The sequence below is a fragment of the Equus przewalskii genome, chromosome 1 (assembly GCF_037783145.1).
Source record: "Equus przewalskii isolate Varuska chromosome 1, EquPr2, whole genome shotgun sequence".
Classification (NCBI taxonomy): domain Eukaryota; kingdom Metazoa; phylum Chordata; class Mammalia; order Perissodactyla; family Equidae; genus Equus; species Equus przewalskii.
This window is the reverse complement of record NC_091831.1, coordinates 110,438,700-110,460,998: the sequence shown is the minus strand read 5'-3', so window position 1 is coordinate 110,460,998 and position 22,299 is coordinate 110,438,700. Positions and strand designations below refer to the sequence as shown.

The 22,299-nt window shown below is 37.8% G+C and overlaps 1 long non-coding RNA gene across 7 annotated transcripts in view; it reads left to right on the top strand.

Moving 5' to 3' along the window:
• Positions 1-22,299, top strand: part of LOC103565380 (uncharacterized) — a 160,994-nt gene that overhangs the window by 116,334 nt on the left and 22,361 nt on the right. The window contains exons 5-7 of one of the 7 annotated variants that reach the window (XR_011525929.1): positions 5,011-5,119; positions 6,173-6,392; positions 7,665-7,867. The exons of 5 other annotated variants lie outside the window; for them this stretch is intronic. This is a non-coding gene — a long non-coding RNA (uncharacterized lncRNA). The remainder of the gene's footprint in view (positions 1-5,010; positions 5,120-6,172; positions 6,393-7,664; positions 7,868-22,299) is intronic. One more of the 7 variants, XR_011525939.1, reaches the window with a different exon arrangement.

Sequence of the window (22,299 nt, the reverse complement as noted above, 5' to 3'; positions counted from 1 at the left end):
TCTGCTATGTGGGATGCCACCTCAGCATGGCTTGTCGTGCGGTGCTAGGTCCACACCCAAAATTTGAACCAGCGAAACCCCGGGCCAGTGAAGCAGAGCACGCAAACTGAACTGCTCAGCCATGGGGCTGGGCCCTTACCATCAGGTTTTAAAATTAGCTTTATTTATGAAAGATTATCCTAGATAAAGAAAACTTTGAAAAGATTGGATTTGTTTCTATATTCTGAGTTTAAGGAATACTTAATTTATAGAAATGCTTATTTATTTCTAAGGATTTTTTAATAGAACTCCTTTAAGAGATTTTATAAATTAATTTAGTAATATAATTCAGAAGTAGAAAATGCCATATATACAAAACATACATACATACATAAACTTACAGACAGAGACAAAAGGAGATCTTTTTTTTTAAAAATTTTATTTTTCCTTTTTCTGCCCAAAGCTCCCCAGTACATAGTTGTGTATTTTTAGCTGTGAGTCCTTCTAGTTGTGGCATGTGGGATCCTGCCTCAGCATGGCTTGATGAGTGGTGCCATGTCTGCACCCAGGATCTGAAGTGGCAAAACCCTGGGCCACTGAAGCAGAGCGCATGAACTTAATCACTTGGCCATGGGACCAGCCCCACAAAAGGAGATCTTATAGCATTCTTTCTAAAATGTTAGCCATGAATCAGTAAGAGATAGCAAAATAATCTCACTAGTTTATCTCCAGTTTATAATTTTATTTAAATTATGTTTCTGGCAAATGGGCAAGTAAGGTTATATGTTTACCCATCTTTGTGGAGGTAACTGTTAAGAGATTGTCTTTTGTCCTGACACAGAATCTGATGGATGCCGTGGAGTAAATATTAGGCCAGTGACTGAGGAGACATCTAGCTCTGTCTGGATAACTCCAAAACCCATCAGAGGAAAGGAATTATCCATTTCTGTTTCCAAATACGACTTTTTCTCTTTTCAGGCTTAGGTGGTGGATTTGGGGGATCTCTTAGTCTCTTTAGAGTCCCTAATAGAGCATTAGGGGGCCTAAAGTTCAAGTGACTGTAGTACCTGAGGTGCTGAGATGGGAAGGGATAGTCTGACTGGTGGACAGAGGGTTGGTGGAGGTATAGGTTTGAAGGAAACCATATCAAAGGATTAAGGGAACTGGAGGGAATATCCAAATCACTAAAATGAGGAAGGAGGAGCAGAGATGATGGAAAGCAAGAGATTTTAGAAGAGTCATTGGAGAGATCATAAGTTTCCCAAAGAGTCCATTGATGTTTTAAATTATCGTTAGTAAAATCCTGAGAAGAAGAAAGGAAGTAGACAGAGTTGGCAGAGCATACAGTCAGCAGGGATTCAACAAAGGGGTTTCATTCCACCAAGACTTCCATATTGTTAACAGGTGGTACTATAGACCTAGCTACAGAGAAACTTGGGACTTTAACACAGCTTGTTCTCCAACATGGTTAAATAGAGAAAAAACTAAGACTCTAACCCTCTTCTGTTCAATATGGGCTATAACTAAGCCATACAGTATACACCAAATCTTATGAATCAAAATCTGTTCCTACCAGCTTCAGGGGACAATTGTCTGGACCAATGATTTAGGGGTTGGATTCATCAAATTATCCCTGATCAGTCAGTCAGACGTGAAGACAAAGTCTTCAAAGATGCACACTTAGAGTTCTGGGGGAGTGGTCCAGAACTCCAATGATGAATTTAATCTATCCAAATTGTCATTGTAACTATTAAAGAAAAACTACCACTTTAAAGAGGGAACACAGATTTTATTCAGGACTGTTGAAATAAGGGGAAAAAAGAATATAGGAACAAGCTCAATCGCCAAAAGAACTTTGGAAAATGGAAATTTATCATCAGGGAACCAGGTGGCATATAGTGGATGAAAATTAACTATGAGGAAACATCATGGTTCAGGGGGATTCTGGAAAAATGACTTAACAGGGTTCTTGCTGAGGATAGGCTAGATTGAAAGGACATCACCTGTGGATGGTGGAGGATGAGAATCTTGATTGAGTATCAAGGGTGATTAGACCTTGAGGATTAGAGGCCATTCTTAGACTGATTTAACAGGGTTCGTGCAAGCAATTTTGCAAGAAAGTATTCAGATGATCTTAGAAGAAGCTTCAGGAATTTGACTACAATTTGGTGAAAGAAGGAAGCTGTGTCACTACCAAAGGAAAACTGGAAAACTTTACAATAGAGGTACGGATAGTATGTCTGGAATACAAAATATCCCTTAGGGTGTCTCTTAGTATTACCATGCCCTATGATTTTGGTCAATGAAAAATTGTAACAACCAAATTCTAACAGGACTAGTAATGGCCCAGACTTTTTGGGAAAGAAGATTTGGGTCACTCCACCAGGTGAAGAATCACAAGCAGTTGGGGTGCTTGATGATGCAAAGGGAATACATTAGAGCAGTAGAATAAGCTACTTATAAATACCACCTACTATGACATAATAAGTTACAGAAAGGAGGACTGTAATTGTTATGAGTATTCACTCATTTTCTCATGAATAGATTTGTGTTTATATATATTGATATTAAGCTCATGTCTTTGTTTCCTAGCTTCTTTTATTTCGCTATCATGTAACAAGAGATGTATTAACTTTATAAAATGCTATCTAAAGATTATTACTTTTATGTCATACTAATTTTTACAGGATATGTAGGAGAAGGATAAACATCACCGAAGGATTTTAACTCCTTTTTTGGGGTAGAGGTTAGTGTGTTTTTGGCAGTATGCAGCACACTTCTATCATGTTAAGTAGAATTGTGACCTCATTATTATCTTTAGTTAAAGATGAATATGGTTTAAAGTGATGTGTATAGGTGGCAAGGTCATAAGGGATGGACCTGTGGTGGTTAATTTTGTTTCAACTAGACTGAGTTAAGAAATTTACAGATAGTTGGTAAAGTTTTATTTCTAATTGTGTCTGTGAGGGTTTTCAGAATGGATTAGCATTTGATTAAGTAGACTGAGTAAAGAGATTTGCTCTTACCACTGTGGTAGAGCATCATCCAGTTGGAATAAAGGGCCACAATACAACAAAAAGGGAAAGGAAGGGCAAATTTCCTTTTTTTAAAATTAAGATTGGCATCAGAGCTAACAGCTGTTGCCAATAATTTTTTTCTTCTTCTCCCCAAAGCCCCCAGTACCTAATTGTATATTCTAGCAGTATGTTCCTCTGGTTGTGCTACGTGGCCTGCACCTCAGCATGGCCTGATGAGCGGTGCTGTGTCCGTGCCCAGGGTCCAAACCAGAGAAACCCTGGGCTGTTGAAGCGGAGCACGAGAAATTAACCACTCAGACATGGGCTAGCCCCAGGAAGGGCAAATTTCTTCTCCTTTCCTAGAGCATGGATGTCCATCTTTTCCTGTGTTTAGACGTCAGAGTTCCTGGGTTTTGGGCCTTTGAGACTTATACTAACTACCCCCTAGTTCTCAGGTCTTTGGCATGAGACTAGTAGTTATACGTTAGCTTGCCTGGTTCTCAGGCCATTGGACTCAGACTTAATTATACCACTGTCTTTTCTTGTTCTACATTGAGAAGATGGCATTTTATGAGACTTCTGTCCTCCGTAATATGTTTCTATGATAAATGTTTTCTTATATATACCTACATATCTATCTATTTATTTTTTGTAAGTTCTGCTTTTCTATTTATACTGACTAATATAGATTTTGGAATGGATAGTGGTTCTACAGAACAGAATTCTAAATATAGGCTTTACGAATTGGTCATGGGGTTTCTGGAATTGTGTCTATAATTTGATAAAATTTAAATACACTAATGACTGTATTTCCAGTAATAATCAGAGCACTGTTTGTCTATAGTGTGAACTGCTCATAGAGATATGCAAAATATCTGCATTGCATATTCCTAATCAATCACTTATAAGAAATAAGGAGCAAAGTAACTCTCTGTATCACATGTTAGAATATTTTTAGAAAACTAAGGAATATAATGATATTGGGTAGTTCCTCCTATTGTTCCTGGACAAAGTGGTGAAAGAAAAGGATGATCTCAGGGATTTGAAATCTCAGGTCAAGCATTACATCAGTACCCTAAGAACTTCAAAGTGTGCCCTGAGAGAGAGTTTTATCTCAGGTTCAAACTTTGATTAGATAAATTTTAGCAAGTTGACTCCCAAAATCCTTGGGTGTCTACTGTTAAAGGCAGAGCATTGCTTGCTGAAGAGTGCATTTTGTGTCTTGGTTTGAGATGTGGGAAGATCTCAATAATCTGGGGACACAGAGCTGCTAAATTGTGATGAGTTGTCTTTGCCAGTGTAAGTGGTCTTCCAACACCCAGTGGAAATGACCTCCACTGGCAGTGGCATCCCCATCCCGAGTGGTAGCAGCCTTCCAATCCACATGGTATCATCATTATACCTCTGTTTGAGGGCATTAATCCTGTGTTACTTGAGAAAATAATAATTGCAAGTCACTCCCCTGAGTCAGTGATCACCTACGACTAGGTTCAAGTTTCAGCAGGCTACTAAATGTGAAGTACAATGTGTGACCCATGAGGAGGTGCACTAAATCAAATGAACTACTTAAATTTTCTAATTTTATTAGCACAAATCTGGGGAGTATGTGTGGAAATATTTGTTCAGTGTGTTTGATAATGGTGGAAGGAATCAACTTGGATCAGCTCAATTTATTTATACGGTCCAACTAAGTAGAGATTATGCATTTAACGTGAAGTTCTTCTTTTGGAAAGGGTTATAACAGTTTGTTGGATTTGCTGACCAAAACATCGATCAAAAGATAGATCACAGTGAGTGAAATGAAAATGCTTAATCTCCCTTGGTTTAATTTAGAGGGAAGTATTCAAAATCTTAGGGAGATTGAAATGTTAGAGTAGATTTGTAGTAGAAGACCTATTCATCCACACTAAGAGGGGGCAGAAGACATACCAGAGATATAATTAGAGAAATAAATTTTAGAATGAAGCCCAAACATCATTGATGAGCTTTGTGATTTCTCTTTTCTTGAGACCAGGTCTTACAGTGGGAACCACAGCCACTCAAATGGAAAGTCAGTGCAGTGGGAGTAATTGGATCCCAGAATGGCAGTGGCCAAGTGGCATCACTCAAACTTCAAAGGCCAGGTGCGCAAAGTTACTGAAAAGGACAGCAGACACAAAACAGCAGTCAGAACATTTTCACTGGCACAGACTGAAAGCTGAATAGTTAATCATGGTATTCCTAGAAATGAAAAATAGCCTAATAACATCGTGCATGCTCTGTATTTTCCAGATCAAGTAAATCAAACTCAACTTGAATTATAAAAACAGATACACAGCCCCTCAATTAATTCCCAGACCTGAGAAAAAAAGAGAGTCACAGCCACTCAATCAATCCCCCAACTTGAGCCATTTAGTGACCCAGAATCCCTTGAATGAAGGGAAGACCATGTCAGCTTGAGGAAGAGCCTTCTTACAGAAACAAAAATTTACTGTTAATCGTGCTGCCAGCTTTCCCCAAAGGGATCTATGGTCTTTTACTAGCGTAACTGTGCATTGGGGGAAAGAATATAATCAGATATCTCAGGAACTACTTGGACACTGGCTCTGAACTGGCATTGTTTCCAGGAGATCCAAAAAAACTCTATGCATTCCAGTCAGAGAAAGAGCTAATGGGGGTTATGTATTCAGTAGAGTTTTATCTCAGGTTCATCTCACAGTGGGTCCATAGTTTACCCTAACGTATCCTGTGGTTATTTCCAACATCTAGTATGCATTATTGGAATAGAGATACTTAACAGAATTCCTTCACTGTTTTTCAGTCTGAAGAGTGATGGCTATAAATGGTGGGTAAAGCTATATGGGAACCATTTGAATGTCTCTGCCTAGTAAAATAGTAAATCAAAACCAATACCACATTTCTAGAGGAATTGCAGAGACTCATGCCACCACTGAGAAACTGAAAGATGTAGGGGTGGTGATTCCCATCACATCCTGCCAAACTCTTCCATTTGGCCTACACAGAGCAGATGGCTCTTGGAGAATAACAGTGGATTAAGGAAATCTTAATAAATTTTGACACTAACTGCAGCTCTTGTGCCACATATGGTTTCGTTGTGAGCAAATTAACACATCTCCTGCTGGTTCATAAGCAGTTATTGATCTGACATGTGCCTTTTTCCCCATTCTTGTTCATAGACCCATCAGAAACAGTTTTGTTTAAGGTGGCAAGGCCAGCAATACATCTTCACTGTCTTACCTCTGAAGTACATCAACTCTCCAGCCCTAAATTACATTTGGTGTGCGGGGATCTTGATCAACATTCCCTTTCAAAGGATATCATATTGACCCATTATGTTAATGAAATTGTGCTGAATGGACCCAGTAAGCAGAAATAACAACTACTGTACACTTGTTGGTAAGATACTGGTGTGTGAGGGTGGAGAATAAATCCAAATATATTCAATGGTCTTCTGCCTAGAAAAATTTCTAGGGGTCCAAGGTTTGGAGCACATATCAATTGGAGTCCAGATATCAATTGCTAGGTAAGGAATAGGTGGTTTCATCCGGCCTTTCCTACATCCTGAAAGAGGCATAATGCCTAGTGGATGTCTTTGTACTTTGGAGGCAGCATATCCCTCACTTACGTGTATTATACTGATTCATTTATTAACTTGAAAATCTACTAGTTTTGAGGAGTGGCCAGAATAAGATAAGGTGCTGAAACAGTTCCAGATTGTTGTTCAATCCGCTTTGCCACTTGGGTCATATATTCCAGCAGTCTCAATGATTCCTGAATTTCATTGGCACATAAGGATGCTCTTTAGAGCATTGGTAGCCACCATAGATGAATCACAAGGCAGGCATTTAAGATATTGGAGAAGGCTCTACTATCTTTCACAGATAACTGTTCTTCTTTTGAGAACAACTCCTGGCATGATACTGGGCCTTAACAGAGACTGAATGCTTGACAATGGGACACCAAGATAGCATATTTCCTGAGATGCCCATCATTAACTGGATGTTATCTGACCAAACAAACAATAAATATGGGCATGCACAGCAATATTTCATCAAGAATTTGAAGTGGTACCTATTTGATCAGCCTGTGTAGGACCTGAGGGCACAAGTAAATCACATGAAGAATTAGCCAAAATATATATAGTCCCTATTTTTGCTACTCTGCTTTTTAACTCCCAGCCCACATCTATGGCCTTATAGGGAGCTCCCTAAGATCCTTTGGCTAGAGGAAAAAACACACATGGGCTTGGTTTGCAGATGGTTCTGAACAATATGCAGGACTTCCCTGAAGGATAGTGGTGAAAGAAAATATTCCCAGGGGGCAGAAACTTCTATAGTGTGCTTAGTTGTTTACATTGCTTATAGGAGAAATGGCTAGACAGGGAATTATACACTGATTTAGGGGCTGTGGCCAATGGTCAGGCTTGATGGCCAGGAATGTGAAAGGAACATGATTGGAAAGTTAGTGACAATGAAATTTAAGGAGGAGGCAAGTGCATACACCCCTATTTTTGCGCAGAAAAATACATAAATATATTTATGTCCCATTAGAATGCTCATTAAACAGTGACCTCAGTAGTGTAGAATTTCAAAAATCAAGTGGGTAGGATGACTGTTCTATGAATCCCAGTCAGCCTCCTAGCCCAGTAACCTCTGTCATTGCCCACAGGATTCATGAACAGATTGTCATGGTGGCGGGATTGAAGGTTATGCATGGGCTCAGAAACATGGACCTCCACTCACCCAGGCTGAGTGCTAATCTGCCAGCAGCAGACAGCAACACTGTGTCGTTGACATGGCACAATTCTAAGGATGTTCAGCCAGCTATTTGGTAGCAGGTTGATTACATTGGACCACTTTCATCATGGAAAGGTCAGCATTTTGTCCTTACAGTAATACACACATATTCTGGGTACTAATTTGCCTTACCTGCATGCAATTCTTCTGCAAAATCTACCATACATGGAATTACATAATGCCTTATCTACTGACATGGTATCCTACCCAGCATTGCTGAGGATTAAGGACCTCACTTCATAGCAAAAGAAGTGTGGCTATGGGCCAATTTTCATGGATTTCACTGGTTTCAACATGTTCGCCACCACTCTGAAGCAGCTGGCTTGATAGAATGATGGAAGGGCCTTTTGAACATTCAGTAACAGTGCCAGCCAGGTGGCAATATGTTGTAAGGCAGTGGCAAGGTACTTCAAGAGGCTATATATGATATGAATCAGTAACCAATATATGTTACTGTTTCTCAGGTTGCCTTGTTCTCAGGTCCAGGAATCAATGGGTGGAAATGAGATGGACACCACTTAATATAATCCCTAGTAACCATTAGCAACATTTTCCCCTCCTGTTCCCTTGACTTTGTGCTCTGCTGAACAAGAGGTTTTAGTTCCAGTGAAGGAATTCTTCCACCAGTAGACAAAAAAAGAAGAAGAAGAAGAAGAAGAGAGGGAAGAAGAAGGAGAAGGAAGAAGAAAGAGAAGGAAGAAGAAGGAGGAGGAAGGAGAAGGAGAGGAAAGAGAAGGAGGAGAAGGAGAAGGAGAAAGAGAAAATTCCCAAACTGGAACTTAAGACTACCACCTGCCCACTTTGGGCTCCTCATGCCTCTGAATCAACAAGCAGTGAGGGGTGTTCCTCTGCTGGCTGGGATAGATTTTTCAAACTTATGTTAAAGAAAAATCATAGCTGCCAAGTAATTACAGCCAAAAAACATAATTTATTCAGAAGTGCTGTAGTGGGGAAAAATACCTCAGCATAGACTCTTACTCAATACCTTTTTACTCTCTATTGAGCCTCAGGTGGTCGATTTTGGGGATCCCTTAGTTCTCTGAGAGCTCTTAATGGAGGATAAGGAAACTGAAGTTCAAGTGACTGTAGTTAGCTGAGGCACTGAATTGGGAAGGAAAAAGTTTGGTAGTGTGAACAGAGGGATCGAGGAGGTAGGGGTCTGAAGGAGGACATCTCAAAAGATTCAAGGAAAATCAAAAGAAGTAAAAGGAGGAAGCAGCTGTGATTGGAAGGGAGATGTTTAAGGAGCCAGTTTGAGAGGATTTTAATTTTCCCAAAAGGATCCTTGGAGTTACCAATTATCCTCCATAAAATCATGCCAACAAGAAAAGAAGCAAATAGTATTTGTGGAGCACAATTTCAGCAGGGGTTCAAGAAGGTGGTTTTCAGCCCTCAGACTATGAGGCGCTCTCATGTTCTTGACTAATGACACCTTTATACATATAAACAGAGAAAGTTGGGGCTCTAGACCAGTTTCTGATTGCCAAGGTTTCTAACCCAGTTTCTTTCACACTGTGCTTGCTTTTGACTCTAACTCAACATGTCTTGCATGGAACTGTAACCCAGCTTCCTACAAATAGAGCAACCTGGGATTCTATCCATCCTGTCTTTGTTGAGGACTCTAATCTACCTTCTAGAGTGTATTCAAAGTCTAAAAAAATCAATATCTGCTCCTCTCTTCTCAAGGGACTTTTCTCTGGAGCAGTGGTGTAGGATTCAGACTCACCAATGGAAAATAGCTGGTCAATTGTTTGGAATGAATACAAAGTTTCCAAAGACACATACTTAGGATCCTGGGTGAGGGATATGGTGTCCAATGATAAGTCTGATTGTATCTGAGTCATGACACTGTAATAATCAAAGAAAAAGCAGAACTGAGTATTAGTTAAATTATGTAAAAAGAGATATATTAAGGATTTTTGCAATAGGGGAAAAGAGATCTCATTATAGAATTGGGCTCAAGTCCAAATACAACATGGGCAAGTGGGAATTTACAACAAAGGGGCCTGGTGTGTGTCAAGATGAACTATTGCTAAGAGGAACCAGGAAGGATAAGGGAGATTCTGGCTAAATTGTCTTATTAAGATCCTTGCTGAAGACAGGCCAGGCTGATCAGACATCACCTGTGGATGGTGGAGGATGAGAAATATGATTAGATATTAATGATGATCAGACATGAGAGGCCCTTGATAAACTGACTTAGCAGAGTTCTTGCTAAGGCTTTTACAAGGAAGTGCACAGATGGACTTAGGAGAAGGTACAGGAGCCTGAATAATGTTTGTTGAAGCAAAGAATCTGTGTCACTACCAAAGAGAAATTGGGCAACTACTCTACAATGGAGGTGATGGAGAGTATGTCTGGAATACAGGGTATCACTTAGGGTTTCTCTTAGTATTACTGTGACCTAAGAATAAGGTCAATGGAAAGCTACAGCAACCTAATCTCAGCAGGACTAGTAATGACCCAGGGCCTTCAGGAAATAAGGTTTGGGTCATTCCACCAGCTAAACATCCAGGAAGCTGATGTGCTGCTGAGGTAAGAAAATGCAGAATAGATAGTAGAAGAAGGTGGTTATAAATCCACATAAGATATGTGATGATTTACAGAAATGAGAACTGTGATTGTCATTAATATTTCCTCCTTATTTTGCTATGAATACATTTGTGTATATATACATATATTAATCAAATATCTTTTTTCCTATTCTTTCTTATCCCCTTACCATGTAACGTGAGATGTCCTGAATTTATATCATAGTATTTAAGTACTGTTAATTTTACATCATACTATTTGTTACATGATATCAAGGAGCAGAGTAAACATCATCCTAGGAGTTTGCTTTGTCTTCTAGGGAAGAAAATAGTGTGTTTTTGATTGTATACAGGATAGTTTTATCATATTAGGCGGAATTATGACCTTTTTGTCTTTATTTAAAGATTAAGTATGGTTTAAGGCAATGTGTACAGATGTCAAATTGGCAAGGGCGGATTTGTGATGGTTGATTTTGTGTGTTAACTTGATGGGGCTAAAGGAAGCTTAGATAGCTGTTGAAACACTATTTTTGAGTGAGTCTGTAAGAGGATGTTTAGAAGGGATTAGCATTTGATGCATTAGACTTAGTAAAGAGATTCACCCTCACTGATGTGGGCAGGTGTCTAACTCCTATTGGTTCTGTTTTTCTGGAAAATGCTAACTGATATAGATTTTGGTATTGAGAGTGGTTCTTGAAGAAGAAATTTTTTTTCTTTTAAAGATTGGCACCTGAGTTAACAACTGTTGCCAATCTTCTTTTTTTTATTCTTCTCCCCAAACCCCCCTAGTACATAGTTGTATATTCTAGTTGTGAGTGCCTCTGGTTATGCTATGTAGGACGTTGCCTCAACATGGTCTGATGAGCAGTGGCATGTCTGCTGCCAGGATCTCAACTGGTGAAACCCTGGGCCGCTGAAGCAGAGCTCGTGAACTTAACCACTTGGCCACGGGGCCAGCCCCGAAGAACAAACTTTTAAGTATGAGTTTTCTGAATTGGTTCTGGGGTTTCTGGATTTTTTTCTCTAATGTGATTAGATTTAAAGATAATAAGGGCTCTATTTCCAGTAATAAACTGCACTGTTAGAGAATGGTCTGAGTTGTGTACAGAGATAAACATTGGATTCTCCCAATCAACAGCTTGTAAGAAGGAAGGAGCTACGTAACTCTACATATGATATTTTTGAACACTTTTGGAAAATTAAAGAATATAGTACTTTTCATTGGTTCTTCCTAATGTCACTTGGCAAAATCGTGGAAGAAAAAGGTGAGGTAGGGATTCAAATTCTTGGTGCCAGGGTTTCAACAATGACCTAAGAGCATCTAGGTGTGCCCCGAAAGTGAGACATATCACATCAAGGCTGAAATTGCTGATAACTTTACTAAAATTGGCTGTATTTCAAAGCAGGTTGAACTCCCAAGTTGTAAATGTGTTCGCTGTTAAAGTGAGGGCATTGATTATGAAAGAGGGAAGTCCTATAAATTGGGATGGAGGTATGTAACAACATCCTGATGAAGATGGGGACAAGAAGCCCCTAAATTCTGATGTCTTCTTTACCAGTGGAAGTTGTCTCCCAATGCCTAGTAAAAGCGCCCTCCCAAATTCCAGTGGCAAGGGCATCCCCACACCAAGTTGTAGCATCTTGTCTATCCATAGTAGTATCAGCCTTTCAACCTGCATTTGAGTGATTAACCTTGAATTGTATGAGAAAATGGTATTGGCCTCTCCTGAGACTGTTGGGACCTATGACTAGACTCAACTCCCAGCAGGCCCCTAAAGGTAGGTACAAATTATAACCCATGAGGAAGAATGCTACACTCCAAAAGAACTGCTTGAGTTTTGTAATTTATATAGGCAGAAATCTGGAGAATATCTGTAGGAATGGTTATTAAGAGTGTGGTATAAATGTGAAAGAAACATAAGTTGCATTGGGCTGAATCTGTTGATATGGGCCCATCAAGTAGAGATTTTGCATTTAATGTTGTAGCTTGGATCTATAGAAAGGGCACTAACAGTGTGTTGGGATGGTTGACTGAAACATGGATCAAAGATGCCCACCATGAATGAAATAGGAATGCCCAATCTCCCTTAGTTTAATGTAGAGTAAGGGATTCAAAAGCTAAGGGAAATTGGAAAGTAAGAGTGGATTTGTCATTGAGACATACTCACCCACACTGGGAATAATAAAAAGGCACACCTTTCATCAATACTTTGAGAAATATATTGTAAGTGGAGCCCCAGCATCCTTGGAGAACTCTGTGATTGTTCTTCTCTGCAGGCCAGACCTTACAGTGGGAACTGCAGTGATTTTTAAACTTTAATTAGGAAATATAAAGTATTGGGAGTAACCGGATGCTACAGTGGAGGAGGCCAAGTCATTTCACTCATTCACAAAAGGCTTTGTTCATATAGTACTCTAATAGACAGCAGAGTTAAAGCAGCATTCTCAATAGTGTAACTGCGCATACTTATGGCATTAGCTAGCTAACCATGGTGTTCCCAGAAGTGAAAAAGATGGAAAGTCTACTTAATTCTTACTTGATCTGTATAAGCAGAAAAGATCTAGGTCAAGTGAAAAAAAGTCTAACTTGAACCATAAAAAGTATGTCAACTCCTCTCAATCAAATCCTTGATTTGAGCCAGTTTATAGACCCAGATTCCCATGAGTGAAGAAGGGAGCAAGTCCCCTTGAGGAATGATTCTGGCACAGTATGAAAAAATGTATCTTGTTAATTTTTCTCCCAGACTTCCCTAAAGTAACTGCTCCCTTTCACCAACGTAACGACACATTGTAGGAGAGAAAATAATCAAACTATTTAGGGACTACTGGACGCTGGTTCTGTACTAGATTTTTTTGCAAGAGAACCAGAATGTCTCTACAGCCCTCCATTCAGATTAGGGACTGGTAGGGCTCAGGATATTAATGGAGTTTTAGTTCTCATTAGTCTCACAGTGGGCCCAGTGGGTCTATTTTCCCAGCTCTAGAATGCATTATCAGAACAGAACTACCAGCTGGCATAATCCCCGTATTGGTTCCCTGACCTGTGGAGTGAGGGCTATTATTGTGGGAAATGCCAAACAGAAGCCATTAGAACTGCCTATCCCTAGGAAAATAGTAAACCAAAAGCAATATCACATACCTGGAGGGATTGAAGAGATTTATGCTACCATCAAGGAGGTGAAAGGTGCAGGGGCATTAATTCCCAGGAATACCCATTCAACATTTCTGTTTGGCCTGTGTAGAAGACAGATGGATCTTGGAGAAATACAGTGTATTACCACAAACTTAGCCACGTGGTGACTTCAACTGCAGCTTCTGTAACAGATGTAATTTTATTGTTTGAGCAAACTCACAAACCCCTTGCTACCTAGTGTGCAGCTATTGATTTGGAAAATGCTTTTTTCACCAAACCTATATATAAGGCCCACCAGAAGCATTTTTCTTTCTCTTGACATGGCCTGCAATATACTTTCAGGATCCTAGAGCAGTGGTAAACAAACTAGAGCTCTATGTACCAATTTTATTTTTCAGTAATCTCAATGACTTTCTCTTCCAAAAGAGATTATACTGGTCTATTACATTAATGACATATGGATAGAACCTCTTGAGGAGTAATTGCAACTTCTCTACACTTCTTTGTAAGACATTTGTGTGTCAAGGGTACAGAATAAATCCCACTAAACTTCAGAGAACTTCTACCTTAGTGAAATTTCAAAAAGTCCAGTCAAATGAGTATTGTGCAGATATCTCTTTTAAGGTAAAGAATGAATTTAGCATGTGGATCTACTACAACTATGAAAGAAATACATTGTCTAGTGGTCCTTTTTGGATATTGGAGGCAGCATATTGCCCACTTAGGTGTGTTACTCCAACCCATTATCCAGTGATCCAAAACGCTGTTAGGTTCCACTGGCACCAGAATAAAATAAGGCTCTGCAACAGGTCCAGCATGCTGTGCAGGATCATCTGCCACCTTTGTCATATTACAAAAGACTCAATTATTCTAGAAGTTTCATCAGCAGGATTTGTTTGTAGCTTTAACAGCTCTTATAGATGTATCACAGGGAAAGCTTTTAGGATTTTGGAGAAAGGCTCTGCTATCACCTGCAGATATCTACATATTTGTGAGAAACAATTATTGGCCTGTTAGTGAGCCTACCAGTGACTGAATGCATGAACATGGGCCACATAGTTACCATATGACCAGAGCTTCCCATCATAAACTGGGTATTATGTCACCCACCAAGCCGTAAAGTTTGGAGCGCACTGAAATACTGCATCATGAAATTAAAGTGGTATATACATGACTGGGTCAGGGCAAACCCTGAAGGCACAGGTAATTACATGAAGTGGCCCAAATGTCCACATCTTTAATCCTGCTACACTGCTTTCTTTTTCCCAAATTGCATGTACAGAATCATGGAGAAATCCCTTAGATCAGTTGACAAAGGAATAAAAGATGGAGGGCTGGTTTATATCTGGTTCTGGAATGCATGCAGATACTCCCAAAATGTGGAGAGCTGTATCACTATATCCCATCTCTCAGACATCTCTGAAAAACAGTGGTGAAGGGAAATTATTCCAGTGGCAGAACTTGGAGCAGTATACCTGATAATTCTCTTTGATTCTAAGGGCAAATGTCCAGATGTGTGATTATATACTGATTCTTGGGCTGTGGGTGATGGTGTGGCTTGGTGATCAGGGACTTGAAAGGATATTGAGTGGAAAATTAGTGGCAATAAAACTTGGGAAAGAGGTATGTGGATAAATCTCTCTAAATGGGCCAAATGCCATAAGATATTTTTGTCCTATGTAAATGCTCACCAAAATGTGACCTCATTAGAGGTGGATTTCAGTAATCAAATGGATAATATGACACGTTTGGTGGATACCAGTCAGCTTCTTTCCCCAGGCATCCCTGCTATTAACAGTGGGCTCATGAAGAAAGAGGTCATGATGGCAAAGATGGAGAATATTATGGTCAAGAACATTGACTTCCAGTCACCAGGGATGATAACCCAGTTTTCCAGCAAAGGACAGCAACATTAATTTTCTCATATATGACCTTTCCCCAAGGAGTTCAGTCAGCTACCTTGTAGCAGGTTGGCTACATTGGACTGCTTCCATCATGGAAGGGGTGGTTTTTTGTCCATACTGGGATACACACTTCCTCTGAATATGGATACCTCCTCTGTATGCAGTGCTTCAAGCATCTGTGTATTAAGAAAATGCATTATCTACTGTCATGTTATACAACTCAGCATTGTTTCAGATCAAAGAACTCTCTTCTCAGAAGAAAAGTATTTGAATGGGTCCATACTTAGAGAATTCACTATCTTATCGAGTTCCCCACCATTCTGAAGCAGCTGGCTTGATAGAATGAGAGAAGTGCCTTTTGAAGACTCCATTACAAAGCCAGTAAGGTAGAAATATATTGCAGAGCTGTGGCAAGGTTCTCTGGGAGGCTATGTATGCTATTAATTAGCATCCAATATATGGTGCTCTTTCTCTTATATCCAGGATTCATGGGTCCAAGAATCAAGGCATTGAAATGGGAGTGGCACCATTTTTGCTTCCTGTTCCCTTGACTTTAATCTCCGCTATTCTTAGAAGGATGGTGCCCACCAGTAAAGAAAACAATTCCCCTGAAATAGAATTTAAATTGCTGACTGGTCACATTGGGCTCCTCAGGTCTCCCAAACAACATACAAGGAAGGGAATTTGGGTACTGATTAAGGTGATTGATTCTGACTACTGTCAGAGAAAACCCTTAGCTAGACAAGTATTAAAGTGTTAAAAACAGATGTATTCAGGACTACTGTAATAGAATAAAAGAGTCCTCAGTGTTGAGTTGGGGTCAGTTCTGAATTTGGCATAAACAAGTGGGAATTCATAGTCAAGGAGACTGAGGGGTCAAAGGATGGAAAATTAGTAGGAGGAAACATGAAGGGTAAGAGGATTTTGGCTAAACAGATTTGACGGGATTTTTGCTTAAAATAGGCCAGGTTTACCAGACATCACCTGGTGGATGGTGGAGGATAAGAAACGTGATTAGATATCAAGGGTGAGAAGATATGGAGGATATGGAACTCTTGTTATACTAAGTTAGAAATATTCTCTTGCTGAGAATTTTACAAGCAATTGTCCAGGAAGTTTCAGGAGCCACACTACAGTTTGGTGAAGCAAAGAATCCTTGTTCCCCCTCCAGCCCCCATTTTTCAAAGGAATGGAGAGACATTGTTACTTTCATAGGACAATATAAGTCCATTTCTTCTTCAGTCACCTATTGTTCATTAAGAACATGTTGAGTCATCTGTTTTTTAAAGATTGGCACCTGAGCTAACAGCTGTTGCCAATCTTATTTTCTTTTTTTTTCTCTGCTTTTTCTCCCCAAATCCCCCCAGTACATAGTTGTATATTTTAGTTGTGGGTGCTTCTACTTGTGGCTCATGGGATGCTGGCTCAGCATGGCCTGATGAGTGGTATCATGTCCATACCCAGGATCCAAACTGGCAACACCAGGCTGCCGAAGCAGAGTGCTCAAACTTAACCACTCGGTCATGGGGCCAGCCCCCTTGAATCATCTTTTTAGACTTGGTACTAGAGGGTCTGCTTTCTGGTTCTACTCATCAGGTGTTTAATGAGGTGGAGTTTCTATGAAAATAACAGAAAAACAAAGGTTAATATGAAAAAAAAGTTTCTGATTCCAGAGTGCAGCTTTAGAGAAGATTCCTAGACATTAGTCTCAATGCATCAGTAGATGATGGAGTGAGGACAGCAGTGGCAATCCAATTGATTCCTGGTTTGCAGTTTGAGTATCTGTGGTAATGGCATCAGCTCTTCCAGTGAACTTTCTGAGTGACCCACACAGCACAGGTGCAAATTTTGTCTATACATGATCTGCTATGGTGATTGCCTTGAGGTTTATATCAAATCATCCAGCTTCAACTTGTAGAACTTCAGGAAAAGAAAAGTTTTGGTTCTCAATGTTTCTAGGTCAGATGTGAAAAAAATGGGAAAATTTAATTTGGAGAGATATTCAAGAAAACTAGAAGAATTCAAGCTTTGGCATGACTCACAAAATGTGCAAGATGAAAACCACAAGGGCACATTATAGCTTTCCATTGAAATGTAATTTTTCTCACTACAGTCACCATCATTCAGTGAAAGGTAATCAAACTAAGATTAATTAGTTTCAAAATAAGTCATCTCACTAAAATTGATCTGACTATTTGCATAAGTGGAGCAAGAAGAGTGATTGAGTACATATATCTTGAGTTTGCTTTGCTGGATCTTTTCATAAGGAATCTCAGATTGTAGTTTTCAGACTCTTGGAGTCGGAAAACCAAGTCAATAACTCGCCACCAGATTTTGCCTGCAGTACCTAAACATTTGGGTGAATTCCTCTCTTTTAGGTTACTGAGAATATCCTGAGATTCCTGAGGCTGCCAGCAAGTGATCTTTCTTACTGGCATGCATGGTGGGAAACTCTATAAGAGGGATACAGGTTGGTTTTTCTGGGGAGGGATTATAAACATTGGCTCTCTAATTCAACCTTAGTTTCTTAAAGCTATCTGGTTGTATCTGATTCCATGCAAATCATTATCAAATTTGACATTCTAATCAAAGCCTTGGTAATATAACCAATATTTCTAATTGTGTCCTGTTACAAAGTGAACAAATTTTTACTGAAATTGTGCAAATATTTTTCCCTAAAATTAGGAATGTTCAGTAAGAATTTTTGAGTTCTAGAGGGATTGGTTAAGTATAAAAAGGAGTTGTTTCACCTTTCCTCAGAAAGGTATACTTTAACCAATTGCCCTAAGTTACATGTAGCTTAAGATAAAAAATTTTCTTTCAATATGATAAACAAAACTTTAAAAAAGCAGAAATATTTAAACAAAAAGTTATAAAAATTATGATTGTCCTCATCTGTTCACTCAGCCTCATGAAATTAATCCTATTCTGTTAGCTCTTGGGTTCATAGTTTTATGAATCCATTAGCTTCTTCATTACTTCTGGAAGTAATTACTCAGTCCAGAGGCATGGTTTCAAAGATATTCAAGTATTACCATGATGGAGCATTCTTGTCTGTAGCTGATTGCAAGCAATTTTGGAGAAGAATTGGAGTAAAAGAATAATATCTGTTATTGACAAAGGACTTAAAAAGGCCATGCTTAGCTTCTTATGAGAGTTCATTTGATAAGGAAAATTAGTTATTTCTTTGCCATACAAAATTTAAACATAACTGGAAAACAAGGATATTGATAATTTTCTATAATCTTCACACAATTTTTTGTTTACCTATAAATAATACACACCTGCATACATACAATCTCAGATGGTTTATCATCATTTCTTATTTGACAATGCTTCCACATAATTTAACATAATAAATAAACAATTAGTTTATCATCTACCTTTCAAAAGGGGAGAAACAAATGTATTGAGATTTTCCAGGGGCAATCTGGAAAATCTCAAAGTTAATATGAGTTCAAAAAAACTCTATTTAGAATTTGACTTTAGGAAGTTGTCAAAAATGTCAAAACATTTGAACACTTGACTGAATATAAGCATAAGTCACTGTGACACTATACTTAGTTATCAATTTGACCAAAGTGAAAACCAAAAATTTAAAAAGCAAATACAGAAAGTTACATAGCTATATAAAACCTAACTCTTTTGCTATTGAGAAGACTCAGTATTTTAAGTAATTAATGACCTGATAAAGAGACCATGAAGCGAAGGAAATTATTTTAAGTGGCAAAATTTGGTTCCAAGGCAGCCTACTTAATAATGAAAGCAAAACATTTTTTCTTTTACAATTTATTACAATTTAGATAATCTAAGAAAAGTTTGTTTTTGTAGCAAATACAGAGAACCAAACTGTAGTTTTGCATCACTATACTATTAATTCTAAGGCTAGTTTTAAAAAATCATAAATAATTCCATCCCTATATTAACCAGGTTTGGGCATGCAAGATAAGATTTCTTTTCCAAGATTCCTTCGCTACAATTCTTATACAACTTCCCTCCCCCCCCGCCCCCGCCTTATATCCATTCAGTTTTTGTCTTACTTTTGTCCTCTTTCTCATGGTGGAACAACTAGTAGTTATATGTTAGGACAAAACTATTTTCTTTTCCTTAAGAAAAACAAGTCTTTCATATATTTCTTTACCAAAAAGATCTTTCCTTTCCCCAAAATAGACGAGTTTATTTATTTCTCCTTATTATCTTAGTAGTTTTGTTTATGTGTAATGATTAGAATTTTTAACCAATAGTGTCCTTTATTTTCCAGGGCAAACTAGGAATTAAGCAATCATTACCTGTCTGGACTTAATATTCTGTAGCAAGTTTATGAATATGTCATTTCATCCTTATTCAGAGGCATACGCCTTTTTTATAGTACAATTTCTCATGTTTAAATACAGTTTCACACATATTTAGCTTCTATCTATTGTATAAAAACAAAATTCCAAAAGTAGATGAAGTTAAGTTCAGCAGTTGTTTCCATATTTTTCTTCTTGGAAATGATCTGGCTATTAAATGATTATCCATTATTTACCTTAACAGTATAGCTCTGAGGTTTCAATTTACCAAAAGATTAGCAAAACTATTTTAAGTAGATATATTATAAAATATACATATTATAAATCATATGAAAGATAATTTTTGAAAAGGTAATATATAAATTTTATAAGTTGAGTTGATTCGAATCTAAGTCCTGAAATAATAAAACTCCTAGAAGAAAACTTCATGAGCAACATCTGTGACATCTGTCTTGGGAATTATTTCTTCTATTGAAACCAAATCAAAGGGAGCAAAAGTAAAAATAAAGTGGGACTACATACAACTAAAAAGCTTCTGCACCACAAAGAAAAGCATCAGCGAAGTGAAAAGGCAACCTAAAGAATGAGAGAAATTATTTGAAAATCATATATTTGAAAAGGGGTCATATGCAAAATATATAAAGAACCCATACATCTTAATAGCAAAAGATTAAACATTCTGATTAAAAATTAGGCAGAGGAGTCAATAGCCTTATTTCCAAAGAAGACGTAAAATGGCCAATAGGGCCATGAGAATGTGTTCAACATCACTAATCATCAGGGAAATGCAAGTCCAAACCAGAATGAGCTGTTACCTCACACTTTTTACAATGGCTGTCATCAAAAAGATAAGAGGTAACAGATATTGGTGAGGATGTGATAAAATAGAACCTTTGTGCACTGTTGGTGGGAATGTAAATTAGTACAGCCAGTATGGAAAACATTATGGAGGTTCCTCAAGAAATCACAAATATGATTACCATAAGATCCAGCAATTTCACTTCTGGGTATATATCCAAAGATAATGAAATAAGTATCTCAAAGAGATATCTGCACTCCAATGCTTATTGAAACTTTATTTGCCCTAACTGAGGCTTAGAAACAACCTAAATGTCTCTTGACAGATAAAAGTAAGAGAATTATATATATATATGAACATTATTCAGCTACAAAGAAGGAATAAATTCTGCTATTTGGGAGAAAACAGGTGAACTTTGAGGGTATTTTAGGTGAAGTGAATCACAGAGAGAAACACAAATACTGTATGATCTCACTTACATGAGATATCTAAAAAATGAATTTATAGAAATAGAAAATAGATTGGTGGTTGCCAGATGTGTGCAGGAGAGGAAGAGAGAAATGGGTAAATGTGGTCAGATGGTATAAACTTCCAGTTATAAGATAAATAAGCTCTGGAGATGTAAGGTATATCATGGTGACTACAGTTAATACTGTATTGTATATTAAAACTGCTAGAAGACTAGATGTTAAAAGTTGTCATCACAAGATTTGTAGCTATGTGAGTTGATGGATGTTAACTAAACTGATTGTGCTAATCATTTTGAAATATATTTATATATCTCAAAACATCTCATTATATATCTTAAACTAATACAATGTTAAATGTCAGTTATAACAATAAAACTGTGATTAAAATGATATGCCAATGGAAATGTATAAAAAAGAAACAAAGCACATCATTGAAAGTTTATTTGTAAATTTTATCCTACTAACAGTACTTTAATTCATTGGTACTTATCATAAGTATGAAAATTTCATGAGCTAAATAAACAAATACAGCCATGATCCTAAGTTAGTTTTCTTGTTGACAAATTAGGCAAGTATCAAAAGTTCTCACAAAGAACCTAAAAATTAAACATATCTTTATTCCATTTTTCTTTTAAAAATTATCTACTGTATTTCACATACATCAGGATATTCATTTTTATTGTATATTTTACTGACGTTAGATTTATATTTTCACTATCTTAAACATCAGTAGAGATAACATAAACTTGTTTGACGACTAAACCTAGGTAGATAAAATTTTATGCATGCTTATAATCAATGTTGACAACTCTGAAGCCATGCCTGTTTTTATTTTACAAATAGTTTTTTAAAACTAGCTTTATTATCAAGAATTACTCCAGGTGAAGGAACATTTAAAACTTGCATTAATTTCCATATTTCAGAAAGTTTTAGATACAAGTTATAGAAGCTGCCACTTATCTCTAAGCCTATTTGAATAGAATTATTTTAAAGGATTTTATAAATTAGTTTGATAATATCATTGAGAGGTACAAAATTGTAATGTAAATATAACATATGTGCATGCATGCATATATAAATATACAGGCAGATGCAAAAAAATATTTTAGAGCTTTCATTCTGAAATTTTAGCCTCGAATGAATAAAGCATAGTAATATGTCACTGGTTTACCTCCACTTTATATTTTTCTCTGAATTGTGCTGCTGGCAAATGGGGAAAGTTGATGTTACTTGTTTACTAATACTTCTGGAGTAGACTTTTAAGATTTTCTTTTGCCCTGTCATGTAATCTGATGGAAGCTGTGGACTCCATTTAAGGACAGTGATTGAGGAGACTTTTGCCAAATGTCTGAATGTCTCCAAAACCCATATGAGTGGA